This window comes from Oryctolagus cuniculus, chromosome 7, assembly GCF_964237555.1.
Source record: "Oryctolagus cuniculus chromosome 7, mOryCun1.1, whole genome shotgun sequence".
NCBI lineage: Eukaryota > Metazoa > Chordata > Mammalia > Lagomorpha > Leporidae > Oryctolagus > Oryctolagus cuniculus.
The window spans coordinates 70,789,214-70,802,599 of record NC_091438.1 but is presented as its reverse complement, the minus strand read 5'-3'; the positions used below and the strand labels follow the sequence as shown (position 1 = coordinate 70,802,599).

Genomic DNA, 13,386 nt, shown 5'->3' with positions numbered 1-13,386 from the left:
GGAAAGGCAGAAAGGCACCAAATAAGTGAGCTATCAATGCATCTCAAGGGCCTAGGAAAACAACAAAACAAATCTAAATTTAGTAGGAAAAAAGAAATAATTAAAATTAGAGAAGAAATAAACAAAATTGAAACAAAAACACAAAAATTAGTGAAACAAAGAGCTGTTTTTTGAAGAAATAAACAAAATTGACATAGCATTGGCCCAATTAACCAAAAAAAGGAGAAGACCCAAATCAATTAAGTCAGAGATGAAAAAGGAAATGTAACAACAGATACCACAGAAATGAAAAGAATCATCAGGCATTTCTACAAAGAGCTGTACACCAACAAATCAGGAAACCTAGACGAAATGGATAGATCCTGGACTCACACAACCTACCAAAATTGAGCCATGAAGACCCAGAAAACCTAAACAGAGCAATAACCAAGATGGAGCTCGAATCAGTATTAAAGACCCTCCCAACAAAGAAAAGCCCAGGACTAGACCGCTTCACTGCTAAATTGTACCAGACATTTAAAGAATTCCACTTCTCCAGCTATTCAAAAGAATTGAAAGGAAGGGACTCCTCCCAAACGCCTTCTATGAAGCCTGCATTACCTTAATTCCTAAACCAGAAAACGATGCAAGGGGCATGGCAGTGGGTTGGAGCAAGGTAGGTGCGGCCCCGCCCTGGCCCAGATTGTGAGAACTGCAAGGGCAGCCCAAAGAGGAGTGTTGTAAAAGAAATCCAACTGTTGGGGCGACACTAGATTCACAATGGAGGCTTCCCCAGCCAAGTTTGGCGAGGCCTTTGGGTTTGAGGACAGACTGGAGGCACAGCAAAAGCTGTTCCCAGGGGAGGATCTCAGGGACCCTTTTCCCCAGGAAAGAGGCTTGGAGCAAATGTCCGTCACCTACAAGGAGCTCCCTCTTGGAGAACTGGACGAGGAGCAGGATGATTACAGGGGGAGTTTCAGCCTGTGCCCGAGCCCCGTGCAGTCTCTGAGCCTCTCCCTGGGAGCCAGATCCCCAGATGAGGAGCTGTTGAACCAGACCTTCCTCCAGAAATCTGACCTTAGCCTGTGTCAGACAATCCGCCCTGGGGAAGATGCCAGTCCAGGCGACTGCCAGGACGCGGGCGAGGGGCATGCGGGCCCCAAGGCACCTCACAGAGCCCTGCAGCCAGCCAAACCCTACGCGGGCCGCGAGTGTGGCAAAGCCTTCAGCCAAGAGCTCCCACCTTCTCCGACACCTGGTGATCCACACTGGGGAGAGGCCGAACGAGGGCCGTGAGAGCAGCAAGGCCTTCTGCCAGAGCTCCGCCCTCAGACAGCACGGAAGACTCACACCCAAGGCCTTGCTCCAGCCTCCGCAAGCACGAGCGGATCCACACGGGGAGGAGGCGTTACCCCCGCAAGGAGTGCGGGAAGTCCTTCAGCCAGGGCCGGGCCTGAGCCAGCACCCCGAAGAAGCCTCGCGAGTGCGAGCCGTGCGGGAAGGCCTCTGTCCCAGGTCCCACCTCATCCGGCACCGGCACCAGCGCATCCACACCGGGAAGAAGCCCTACGCCTGCGAGGAGTGCGGCAAGGCCTTCAGCCAGAGCGCCAACCTCATCGGGCACCGCAAGACGCACCCGGGAAGAAGCCCTATGAGTGCTACCAGGAGTACGGCAAGGCCTTCGGGCACAGCCTGCCGCTCATCCAGCACCAGCGCGTCCACACCGGCAAGAAGCCCTATGCGGGCGAGTGCTGCAAAGCCTTCCGCCACCGCTCAGCGCTCATCAAGCACTCCAAAATGCACACGCGGGAGAAGACCTACGTGTGCAGTCATTACGACAAGGCCTACAGGGGCAGCTCGCACCTGATCCGGCATCAGAAGGTCATGCTGCCGAGGCGCACCATAGGAAGATGCCTGGATCTGCCTCGCGGTGTCTCCAAGACCCTGCCTTACCTCCCTGATAACGGGGTCCCCTGGCCAGCTGGAAGGCCACGCGCTGGCAGGTCCTCTGGAGTTTAAGGGAGCTGCGGCTGCAAGGAGGCGAGCCCCAAGAGGGAGCGACTGTCCTCATCTCTGCATTCTCAAGTCCGCCTCCCGAGCCTGCGAGGTGTCCTTATGCCCTCTCTCTGCTTTTCCCCAGAATCTAGGGACGTGCATGTCGGGAAGAGAGAACAGGAACCCAGAAAGACGGCCAGGCAATGAACTCCCCCCACACCCCCCACCTTATAGTCTGGAGCTTCCAAGAGCTTCAGAAACAGCTTCAAAAAGCGACAGGAAAGAGTGGAGTTCTCTGCCAGCTTGGGATATGGGCCGCCAAAACAGGCTAAGGGAGCAAAGGAGGGTCTGCGCCCTAGACCACAGCATGCTTTGTGCAGCAGCCTGGCCTGTGTCCCCCGCGGGGGGTCCTGTGGCCTTCCCCAACCCCCACCCCTAGTGTCGAGGGATATGGCTCCGCAGAGGGACTTGTGGCTCAGGCAGGGTTCAAGGGTCAGTTCCGTCCCTCCCACCCGTGTGACCTAGAGCACGACCTCCCCCAAGCTCCGTTGGCCCATCTGTGAGTTTGGGGTGAGGGGACTCGGCCGGGTACCTCCAAGGGTTGGTGTGAGGCACCTGCTCAGAGTGGAGCCACGTGGCCTTGGCTGGCAGTGGAGGACAGAGACCTGGAGGGGCCCCTACCCCACAGTCTGGAGGCGCATCCCCACCTGGTTTCCACAGCAGCAGGGTTTGCAGAAGCCTCTCGCTGATCAAGGCTCCCCCTCACCACCTCCAGCTCGAGGCCTGCAGGTGCTGCTTGCTGCTGTGGCGTCCACACGCGGGCTTGAGCACGTCCCCCACAGCTCCCAGCGTCTGAACGGAGCTTGGGGGCCATTCTACCCCAGTCGCCCCATTCCCAGGGCCCCAGGAGAGGGCTCAGGTACGGACAGCATCCGGCTGATGGACCAGGCTAATTTATACCCAGCTTCAGAATCTCTAGTGTTCGCTCCTCCATGCTATTTAGATCTAGCGGAGAAAGTGGCAACCTGAGCCGCGGTGAAGGCCAACGTTTACGGCTGGACTCACATAAACCCAGAGGTGCTGTCGCTGCTCACTTCAGCTGCCCTGTCTCATGTCGGACAGGCTTGTCCCACTTGCTCAGAGCCCCTCCCTCTCCATCCGTCTGCCGTAATGCAGCCAAATTGATTTTCAGAGCATCATTTTGCACACGACACCGCTCTCCTTAAAAGCGTTGGTGGGCGGCTTTCCCACAGCTCCACGCTGGTTTCAGCCGATCCCCGTTACACCTGCTTCTGAGCCAGTCACCTGCAGCTCAGGCCGTCCCCTGCTGGACACCCTCCACACCCACACCCAGCTTCTCAACCGGGTTTCCCCTGCCCTCCCATTTTATATGCACTTTCTCTTCCTCCTGCTCCCTCCCTCTTCTTTTCACCTAACCGAAGGATTAAGACCTCACTCCCCACTCCCTTGGGAGCTTCCACAGCAAGATAAGACCAGTGAGCAGAACCTAGTTCCTTTGGTACAAATTCTTGGCACTGTTGTGTGTTTTTGAAGAAGTCTTCTCCTTTAGAGTTTCAAAGAATGTCAGGTTCTAAGGGGTTGTCCCCATCAACATTTGGGTCATCTTTTCATTTGGTTGTTTTCTTTGTCTTACATTTTCCCTCTTCTCATGGAAGTGGCTTACTTAGGTGTTGAGTGCTTTAAGCCAACTCGTGATTTTGTTCAGCTAACTCAATTGTTCTGCCAAAGTCTCTTCTTCTCTCTTCTGAAAAAATAAAACTGGCTTACTAGTTTGCCATTCTGCTTAGATATAATCATATTTCTGATATTTCTGGTACATTGTGATTTTGTTTCTTAGAGTTATGACTTTGCACTACATAAGTTTTGACATGTGATTTTTTGTTATGCTAATAAGAATTTCCTTTGAGTTCAAGGGTTACTATTTTCTTTAAATATTTCTGCTGAGGTCATCATTGCTGCTTATTTCTCATAGACCTGTGGCATCAACATGTCTTATGTATCCATAAGAACTTCTTTGAGGTTGGATATATTATCAGTTTTTATAAAGCATTTGTGTACTCTCAAAGAAAAAGAAAATAATACATCACAGAAGGAGAACTATAGATTAATTTCCCTGAATAACATAGATAGATGTAAAAATCCTAAACAAAATACTAGCCAATCGAATCCACAACACATCAGAAAGATCATTCATCCAGACCAAGCAGGATTTATCCCTGAGATGCAGGAATGTTTCAACATTTGCAAATCAATAAATATATCACATTAATAAACTGAAGAACAAACCCATATGATTACCTCAATAGATGCAGAGAAAGCACTTGATGAAATACAACATCCTTTCATGAAGAAAGCCTTAAGCAAATTGAGTATAGAAGGAACATTCCTAGGGGTCAGTGCTGTGGTATAGCAAGTGCCAGCAACTATATGGGCACTGGTTTGAGATTGGGCTCCTCTACTTTGAATCTAGCTCTCTGCTATGGCCTGGGAAAGCAGTAGAAGATGGAACAAGGGCTTCGGTCCTGTACCTGTGTGAGACCTGAAGAAGCCCCTTGCTTCTGACTTTGGATTGGCACAGCTGTGGTCTTTGCAGCCACTGGGGAGTGAACTAGTAGATGGATGATCTCTTTCTCCTTCTCTCTGCCTTTGCTTCTGCCTCTCTGTAAGTCTGCCTTTCAAAATTATAAATAAATCTTAAAAAAAGGAACATTCTTCAACACAATCAAGGCAATTTATGACAAACTCATGGCCAATATCTTAATGAATAGAGAAGAATTGGAAGCATTCCCACTATGATCCAGAACCAGACATGGATGCCCACTATCACCATTGCTATTCAATATAGCCCTGGATTTTTTTTAGCCAGAACCATTAGGCAAGGAAAAAAAAAAAAAAAAGGAATACAAATTGGGAAGGAGGAAGTCAAACTATCAGTGTTTGTAGATGGCATGATTCTATATATAGGATATCCAAAAGACTCCACTGAGATACTATTGGAGTTCATAAAATAATTTGGTAAAGTGGCAGGATATAAAATTAACACACAAAAAAACAATAGCTTTTGTATACACAGATAAGGCCATTGTTGAGAAAGAACTTCTAAGAACAATCCCACTCACAATGGCTTCAAAATTTAAATACCCTGGAATACATTTAACCAAGGATGCGAATATCTCTACTATAAAAACTAAAAAACGTTAAAGAAAGAAATAGAAAAAGACACAAAAAATGGAAAAAATCTTCCATGTTCATTCATTGGAAGAGTCAATATCATCAAAAATGTCCACCCTATCAAATACAAAATTCAGATTCAATGCAATTCCAATCAAAATACCAAGGACATTCTTCTCAGATATAGAAAAATGATGCTGAAATTCATATGGATACATAGGAGACCCAGACTAGCCAAAGCAAACTTAAATAACAAAAACAAAGCCAGACACAGGCAGAGTTCCTGGAAAAGACCCCAAAGGCACAGGCAATAAAAGCCAAAATTAACAAATGGGATTACATCAAATTGAGAAGCTTCTGTACTGCAAAAGAAACAGGAAAGTGAAGAGGCAACCAACAAATTGGGAGAAATTATTTGCAAACCATGCAAATAATCAGAATAAAGGATTAATAACCAGAATATATAAAGTGATCAAAAAACTCAACAACAACAAAACAAACAACCTAGTCGAGAAATGGGCAAAACACTTAAACAGACATTTCCCAAAAGAGGAAATCCAAATGGCCAACAGACACATGAAAAATGATCAGGATCACCAGCCATCAGGAAATGCAAATCAAAACCACAATGAGGTTTCACCTCAACCCATTTAGAATAGGTCTTATACAGAAATCAACCAGCAATAAATACTTGCAAGGATGTGGAGGGAAAGATAGCCTAATCCACTATTGCGGGGAATGTAAACTGGTACAGCCATTGTGGAAGACAGTATGGAGACATCTCAGAAATCTGAAAATAGATCTACCATATGATCCAGCAATTCCGCTCCTGGGAATTTACCCAAACAAAATGAAATCAAATGAAAGAGTTATCTGTACCCCCATATTCATTTCAGCTCAATTCACAATAGCTATGATGTGGAATCAACCCAGATGTCCATGAACTGATGACTAGATAAAGAAATTACGGTATTTATACACCATGGAATATTACTCAGTGGTTTAAAAAAAAATGAAATCCTGTCATTTGCAGTAAAATGGAATTCACCAGCTGGAGTCAGTGTCTTCCTAGGACTGCACGACTTCAGAAATCTGCATCTTTTCTCTGCTGTCTCCCAAAAATCTCATTCTGTGATTGCAGAACTTTATGAGTCAGCCAAAGACTCAAAGTGAATTTTTATGTTGGTTTTTTGGGATTCTTTCTCTACAGCTCTCTCCTAGCTAATATTTACCTTCTCAAATTCCAGTCACCACAGTAACTTTGAACATCAGCAACTGTTTCCTCTGACTGCAAGACTGCTGATTTCTGCTTGGGTTCTATTCTCCCACGCAATGATTTAGAAAGAGCACCTTGGAGAGAAATAAAAGATGAAGGCAGAATGTGGCTGCTGTGTGTCACTTGTCACAGGGATCTCAGTTGACTGCTCATTTCCTGTAAACAATTATTTAATTGTTCTTCATTTGGCACATATGTATTTTGGTGAGAGAAAATTTGATACAACCTAGTTAATCATGGCCAAAATTTAAAGTCAGGCATAAAAGTCCTAAATTACAGAATTAAGTCCTCATGATGTATTTCTTTTACCTTCCATAACTCTTTCTGTTCTCTCTTTCTACACCTTACTAACTGTAATAAAATAAAGGCATATTCCTAATGGGTAATTTCCACAAATACTTATAATCCTCCCATAGGAAAAAAAATCAACATGCTATCATTCTAGAGAAGAAAACTTATAATAACAGCAGGAATTCTAATCAATGAATTCATTGTTCAGATGCCTTACTTTCTGTGAGGCTCTATGAAAGAAATATGAAATCATAATTGTCTAATTACTTAAATACAATCTTATAGAAAGAACCATGTAAAGTTTCTAAAGACAAACAGTACAAAGCACAAAGCAGAGTTCTCATATTAAGGTACAGTTGCGGGGCTAACAGAATTCACAGCTTCCCAGATTTCAAAGCACATGAAGAGGCGCATTTTGTCCAAACACAGCCAAATATACTTAATTCTTGTTTCAGGAAAACAATTCTGATTTCCTGTCTTTCATATTTACAGAGGAACTGGGACTAGAGAGGAAACATCCCAACTGAGTAGAAAGAATAGTTGTCTTTGCAACTGAAGTGACAGTCTTTCTGTTCTCAGATGCCAGCTATACAATAAGCTTGCATATTCAAGTGTTTTGAACTAAAGACTTGGAAGATCTCTTGGGTGAGCCAGCTAGTCTACTTGATAAAGAAAAACCAGATTGTCTACTCACAGGCTAATTAAGTAATGGCTTATGGTTTATTATTTCAAGGTTATGAAGGCTTTTTCTAGCAGGGTTTTTGTCTCTAGTTAACACACAAATACAGATTAGTCAGCTACACTTCCAAATGATGCCTCTATTGACTCTTTATGGTAACTTATTTTGACAGTTGAAATTGGAATAGTAGGAAGGAGAAGGCAAATCAGAAGAACAAAGGAATACAAGACAAAAGTTTTGAGTCCTGAAGAGAGAGTTTAAGATCTTATAGTTTTGGTCCCTACTGACAAATCTAATTAAGAGCATGTAAGTAAATTAGTACAAGTGGTATCATATAACTTGCTTAACAAAGTGGTTTCCAATCATGGACTGCATGGAAGAATCACCTATGAGGCTTTTCAAACTCCAGGTTCCTAAGTACTCACCAAACCAACTACATCACAGATTGGAGATAGGGCTTAGGCAGCCATCGTTTTTAAATCTCCATAGGTGATTCCAACAAGAAGCGAAGCTGAAGAATTTCTCACTTATTCTCTTGTACTCAGCTCTCTTCCATAAAAATAGGGCAGATGATGGTTTAAGAAGGCAGTGGAAGATGACGGAAGTACCTGGACCCCTGCCACCATATGGGAAACCCAAATGGCATTCCAGGTCCCTGGCTTCAGCCTGGCCCTTGCCTGACCATTGTAGCCATTTGAGCAGGAAACCAGTGGGTGGAAGACCTCTCTGTGTCCCTCCTTCTCTGTCACTCTTTCAACTAAATAAATAAAGCTTAAAAATAAGCCAAGTGAGCCCTGAGCATCCTTGCAACCCAAGTTCTTCAATTATTAGTGCTTGAGAAGATTGCCTTTCAGTACTCACAGAACAATGAGGAAAACCACGTACGTTCTTTATCATCCCGCTTTAGGACTTTGGTGAACATACCTATGCTTCAAAGTTTGCATTGTGTCATTAGCATTTGCCAACTCTGTGCACCTACTCATTCATCACAGAAAAGGGCAAAAAAGCTATTAGCTGTCCAAAGAAAAATCACAAGTCTAACGTGAAATATATTGAAAAAGAACATTTTAGAAATGCAATGAGTCTATTTTGTAAATATGAGACACACCTGCTTATTGACACTTTCTATTGTGGAAGCTGTGTAAATGTTTCCATAATTACAGACCTATATTCTGTATATGTTAAGCAATACTGTGTGTATGACTCATTTGCAACAAACTGTGGAGTCTCTTGCTTGAGCCCTCACAGTGCTTTGCTCTCCTCCTTTCTCCCCCGGAACAGATGTCTAATGAGAAAAACTGAGATTGGCCTCATGAGCTTTCACAGGGATGCTCTGGGAAACAGAAAACCCAGAGTCAGGCCCATCTGTGAGACATACACACCTGCTGTGAGCCATTCAGTCCATGTCAGGCATTTTTTCCCACTGTTCTTCCTACCTCACAGATGTGTTAAAGAACTCTACAATGTGTAAGGCACCCTCGGTACTGTGAAAGCAGGAAACTAAACACATTTAGGACATTCACCTGGCCAAAGGTAGCATCTCAGAAATGTCAAGCCACCAACTTAAGTCATGTTTTCTAACCTAATTTAAATGTCCTCTTCAAGACATCCTCAGCCATAAAAATAAACAAATAAATAACTTCAATGTGGTGTGCTTCTGTTAGCCTTAAACATAGCTGCATGTTCAGGCCTTCTAACCCTTGTGCATGCCTTTGATCCACTAGCAGGATTTTCTGCCTTTATTTTTCTTCCCTGTGTCTCCTGCTCCTTGTGTCTTCGATCCTGCAATGAAAATACAGCCCATCATTCAAGTTCCACTTTATTTAACAGCAGATACTATTTTTACCACAGGAACTAAACTGAATGCTTTTCATGCATTATTTTATCTAATTCATGCAACACAGCTACAAAGAGGATTTTATCAAGCAGTTTAGTGGAAAACAATCAAAACTTAGAGTGGAAAAATAACTTTCAATACCATAAAGCCAGAACTCAAACCCAGGCATGTCTTTATCCAAAATCAATGCAATTATTCCTTATACGGCACTGTCACTCTTCCCAATTCTCCCTGAAGACTTTCTGCATGATTCCACCATGATTTCTCCCACATATGCGTCCTGTTCCACTGGAATGCGTGTTCTGTATATTTCAAATTGTCTTGATTACTGCTTGTTGTATACCACTATTTAATTTTATATAAATATATTTTGTTTCTTTCCCTAGGTGTATTATAACCCCATTAAATTCAAAGAAATATTCAAAGTGCCTAAAGCAACAATCTTACATTCAAGAAGGATACACATAAACTGATCTTACCTTTGAGTCATGGGTATATGATTTTGTCACCCTCCGATCACCTGGCACCTTATGAACCATAGTCTAACCCAGCCAATGAACATTTCTCATTTGCCAGGAGTCTAAATGCAAGGGTTAAATACCAGGCCTGAGGTGAAGCAATCCTTTAAAGATTCAACCAGAAATGGACACACCAGCTCTGGAGACAAATAAGTGGTATTAGAACTTCACAAAGCATTTCTCATTGTGAAACAATAGAATGTTTGCCAAACACTAATATTAGATAGTGTTCTAGATATGTACGAATCATATTACTTCCAATTCAGCTGTTAATATTTACTGGTATCTTTTTTGTACAGAATATTTTTAAGTATGTCACAGCATTAAAGTAGAATATTTGACATAAGCATAGCATTTTACATTTTAAGAATAAAGAACACTATGTATGTAAGCAATTGGTCCAATTAAGAAAAATATTTAGAAAATTCAGAAAGAAAAATACCACCCTAACTAGACAAAGAAAAAACTGAAAAAAAAAAAAAACTTGCAGAGTTTGAATTAGAGAATCCCTTAAAGGAGAAATGGAAATTATATAAATGAGTACTTATTGATGAAATGAAATAAATAGGCTCCGAAGAGACAAAAAATGAATGGCAACCAGAAGATACTGACTCCCCAGAGACTTCCCATACCAAATCACAGTACAGGTTTCTTCAAATACAAAAGAATCCATGCTGAGTCTTTCTGGTGAACCTGACGTTACTCCGATGCTCATTTTTCTCATCCCAGAACTCTCGGCTAAGAATGTTCAAGCTCTGACTTGAAATCAAAACTAGAGAGGCAGGCACTTCAGTGTGTAGTGCTTTTGTTCACTCACCCACTGCAGGCCCTGAATACTTCCCCAGGAAAGCAGCCTGTTTGGGGCTCTAGGAGTACGAGGTTACCACATGACATAGGAAGCAAGGAATGTAAGGTTTACCTCATCTTGTCCACTGTCTCAGTGTGTGAGAGCAGAAAGAATATTCTTCCCATATTTATGAGTTTGCTTCCCTTTATGTAGAATGAGATAATGCCCACTTACTTTCCTCCACAGCGCTCAAGGATGACTCATATCAAAGGCTTTTCAATTTAGTCAGTGCGCTAACATGCTTTATATAATCATTTCCTTCATCCTGTAGAATTGTCCATCTGCGTATAACTGCTACCTGGAATCTGAATTGGTGTTTCCTATTTAACACTTGTAAAACACCAGGAGTTATAACTATAGGTTCCCAACATTTCTAGGCCTCTCTATAGCTGTAGATATTCTAGTCAAGTGATCATACAGTCTCCTTTGTTTAGTGAAAGTAGTTCTAGACATAGCCATCAAACGATCATGTTCAAATTTCAGCTCTGTCTTTCCTCAGCTCTGGGACCTTACCCATGCCAGCCATCTTCATATGCTTTGGTATCTTTATCTACAAAAAGAGAAAATAATACCTGACTGTTCTTACCCAGGGGATCATAGTACATTAAAGTTTAAAATATGCAAAAATACAACATAAATCAAGATAATGGGATTTTTCTTGCTATTTTAAGCTTCCTGTAGCTCTTTCTATATGTACGCATACATTCCTAGAGTAATAAAATTCTTCTTCCAAAAAGTTGTTAATTACAACTTAGCAAAACAAGTGTATCACATATAATACATGTAATGAAGCATAATGTATATATGAATATATTTTCATGTTATTAAAAATTATTTCAATATACGGTTGGCAATGGACAGTTTTAATGACTCCACCATATGAGCAGACCTGACTCTAATTGGTCATTGCCTATCTTTTTAAAGATTTATTTATTTATTTGAAAGTCAGAGATACAGAAAAGGAGAGAGACAGAGAAAGAGAGAAAGAGAGTGTGCATGTGTGTGTGTTTTCATCCACTAGTTCACTCCCCAAATGGCCACAATGGCCAGGGCTGTGCCAGGCTAAAGCCAGAAGCCAGGAGTTTCTTCTGGGTTTCCCACATGGGCACAGGAGCCCAAGCACTTGGGCCATCTTCTGCTTCTTTCCCAGGTGCACCAGTAGGAAGCTAGTTTGGAAGTAGAGCAGTTGGGACATTGTGCAGAGGCTTAACCTTCTACGCCACAGCACCAGCCTGGTAATTGTCTATTTTTAGCTCACGAGGAATACTTGTGCCCAGGTTTTGAATTTTTTTTTCCTTTACTTTTTGTTGCTAACATCACTAGGTTTATTTGCTATCACTAACAATACTGTCATAAACATACATCTCTACCTCCATAGAAGAGATTACTAGAACTAAAGTCACTGAATCAAATGGAAAAGATTTTTCTAAGTCCCTTGCTACATGTTGTCAGATTCTATTTCTGACATGATTGTACTAATTAGACAATGTAAGACAGAATAAATTTTATGGTCAGAAATATCATTACTGATTTCACAAGCCATAAAATACTATCTCTTCATTATTTATATGATTACTAGTAAAGTTGAAAACTTGTCATGTTTATTGATTTTAATTATTTACTCCTTAAATTATTTCCTCTCATCCTTACTCCACTTTCAGTATTTTGCTTGATTTTTGTTATTTACACTTCAAGGAAATTAATATCTGATTTGTCATAACTCATAAAATGTTCTAAAATTGGAATCTGTGTCTCAATATTGCTTATGACTTTTGACAGTGTGTTTTAATTTTTTTAAATCAAATTTACCAGTTTCTTCCATTGCCTTTCTTTTACACATTTTGTGAATTAAGGAGAGGAAATCCTTTCTGCATCCATATATCAATTCATTCATTTTTTTAAATGATGCTGTCTCTCCTCTAAGATTAATTTATTGAGGCCGACCCTGTGGTGCAGTGGGTTAACGCCCTGGCATTCAATATGGGCGCCGGTTTGAGACCCGGCTGCTCCACTTCCAATCCAGCTCTCTGCTGTGGCCTGGGAAAGCAGTAGAAGATGGCCCAAGTCCTTGGGATCCTTCACCCATGTGGGAGACTCAGAAGAAGCTCCTGGCTCCTGGCTTCGGATCGGTGCAGTTCCGGCCGTTGCGGTCAGTTGGGGAGTGAACCATCGGATGGAAGACCTTTTTATCTCTTTCTCTGCCTCTCCTCTCTCTAACTCTGACTTTCAAATAAAAATAAATAAATCTTTTAAAAGATTTAGAAGAGTTATAGAGAGAGGAGAGTGATCTTCCATCTACCAGTTCACCCCCTTGATGGCCTCAACAGTCAGGGTTGGGACAAGCCGGAGCCAGAAGCTAGGATATTCATCCATCCAAGTCTCCCATGTGAGTGGCAGGGGAGCAAGCACTTGGGCCATCCTCTGCTGTTTTCCCCTGGCCATTAGCAGGGACATGAACTTCGTACCCATCTGGGATGTCAGCATCGCAGGTGTAGCTTTACCAGTTACACCACAGCACGGACCCCATCAATTCGTTCTTTCAATGAAAAGCAGTCCCTTGTGTTTTCCAGACTTAACAATCTCAAGTACAGTTAAGGTTGATGATACTTATTATTGCCATTCTAGAAAGCTTGTTTGAAGTCATTAGGAGGTTATTAAGTGTCTCTGGTGCAGGCGGAGTTGGCACCAACCCAGACACAACTCTATTAATAGGCAACACAGATGCCTCCTGGGTCATGCATGGCATTTAGTCAATGGTGAGGACCCAGAAAT

General features: G+C 42.6%; 1 long non-coding RNA gene and 1 pseudogene across 2 annotated transcripts; one reads left to right on the top strand and one right to left on the bottom strand.

Annotated features, from left to right (window-relative positions):
• Positions 1–705: 705 nt before the first annotated feature.
• LOC138850359 (zinc finger protein 70-like) lies at positions 706–1,998 on the top strand (annotated as a pseudogene).
• A 2,252-nt stretch (positions 1,999–4,250) lies between these two features.
• LOC108177700 (uncharacterized) lies at positions 4,251–11,143 on the bottom strand. 2 transcript variants are annotated; one of them, XR_011390555.1, is made up of 3 exons: positions 10,687–11,143; positions 9,729–9,906; positions 4,251–9,194 (listed from the first exon to the last, which is right to left on the bottom strand). It is a non-coding gene; the product is annotated as an uncharacterized lncRNA (long non-coding RNA). The 2 variants fall into 2 exon arrangements; XR_007923959.2 differs by lacking the exon at positions 10,687–11,143 and adding an exon at positions 10,400–10,610 and having other exon boundaries at positions 4,252–9,194.
• Between the last annotated feature and the right edge of the window lie 2,243 nt (positions 11,144–13,386).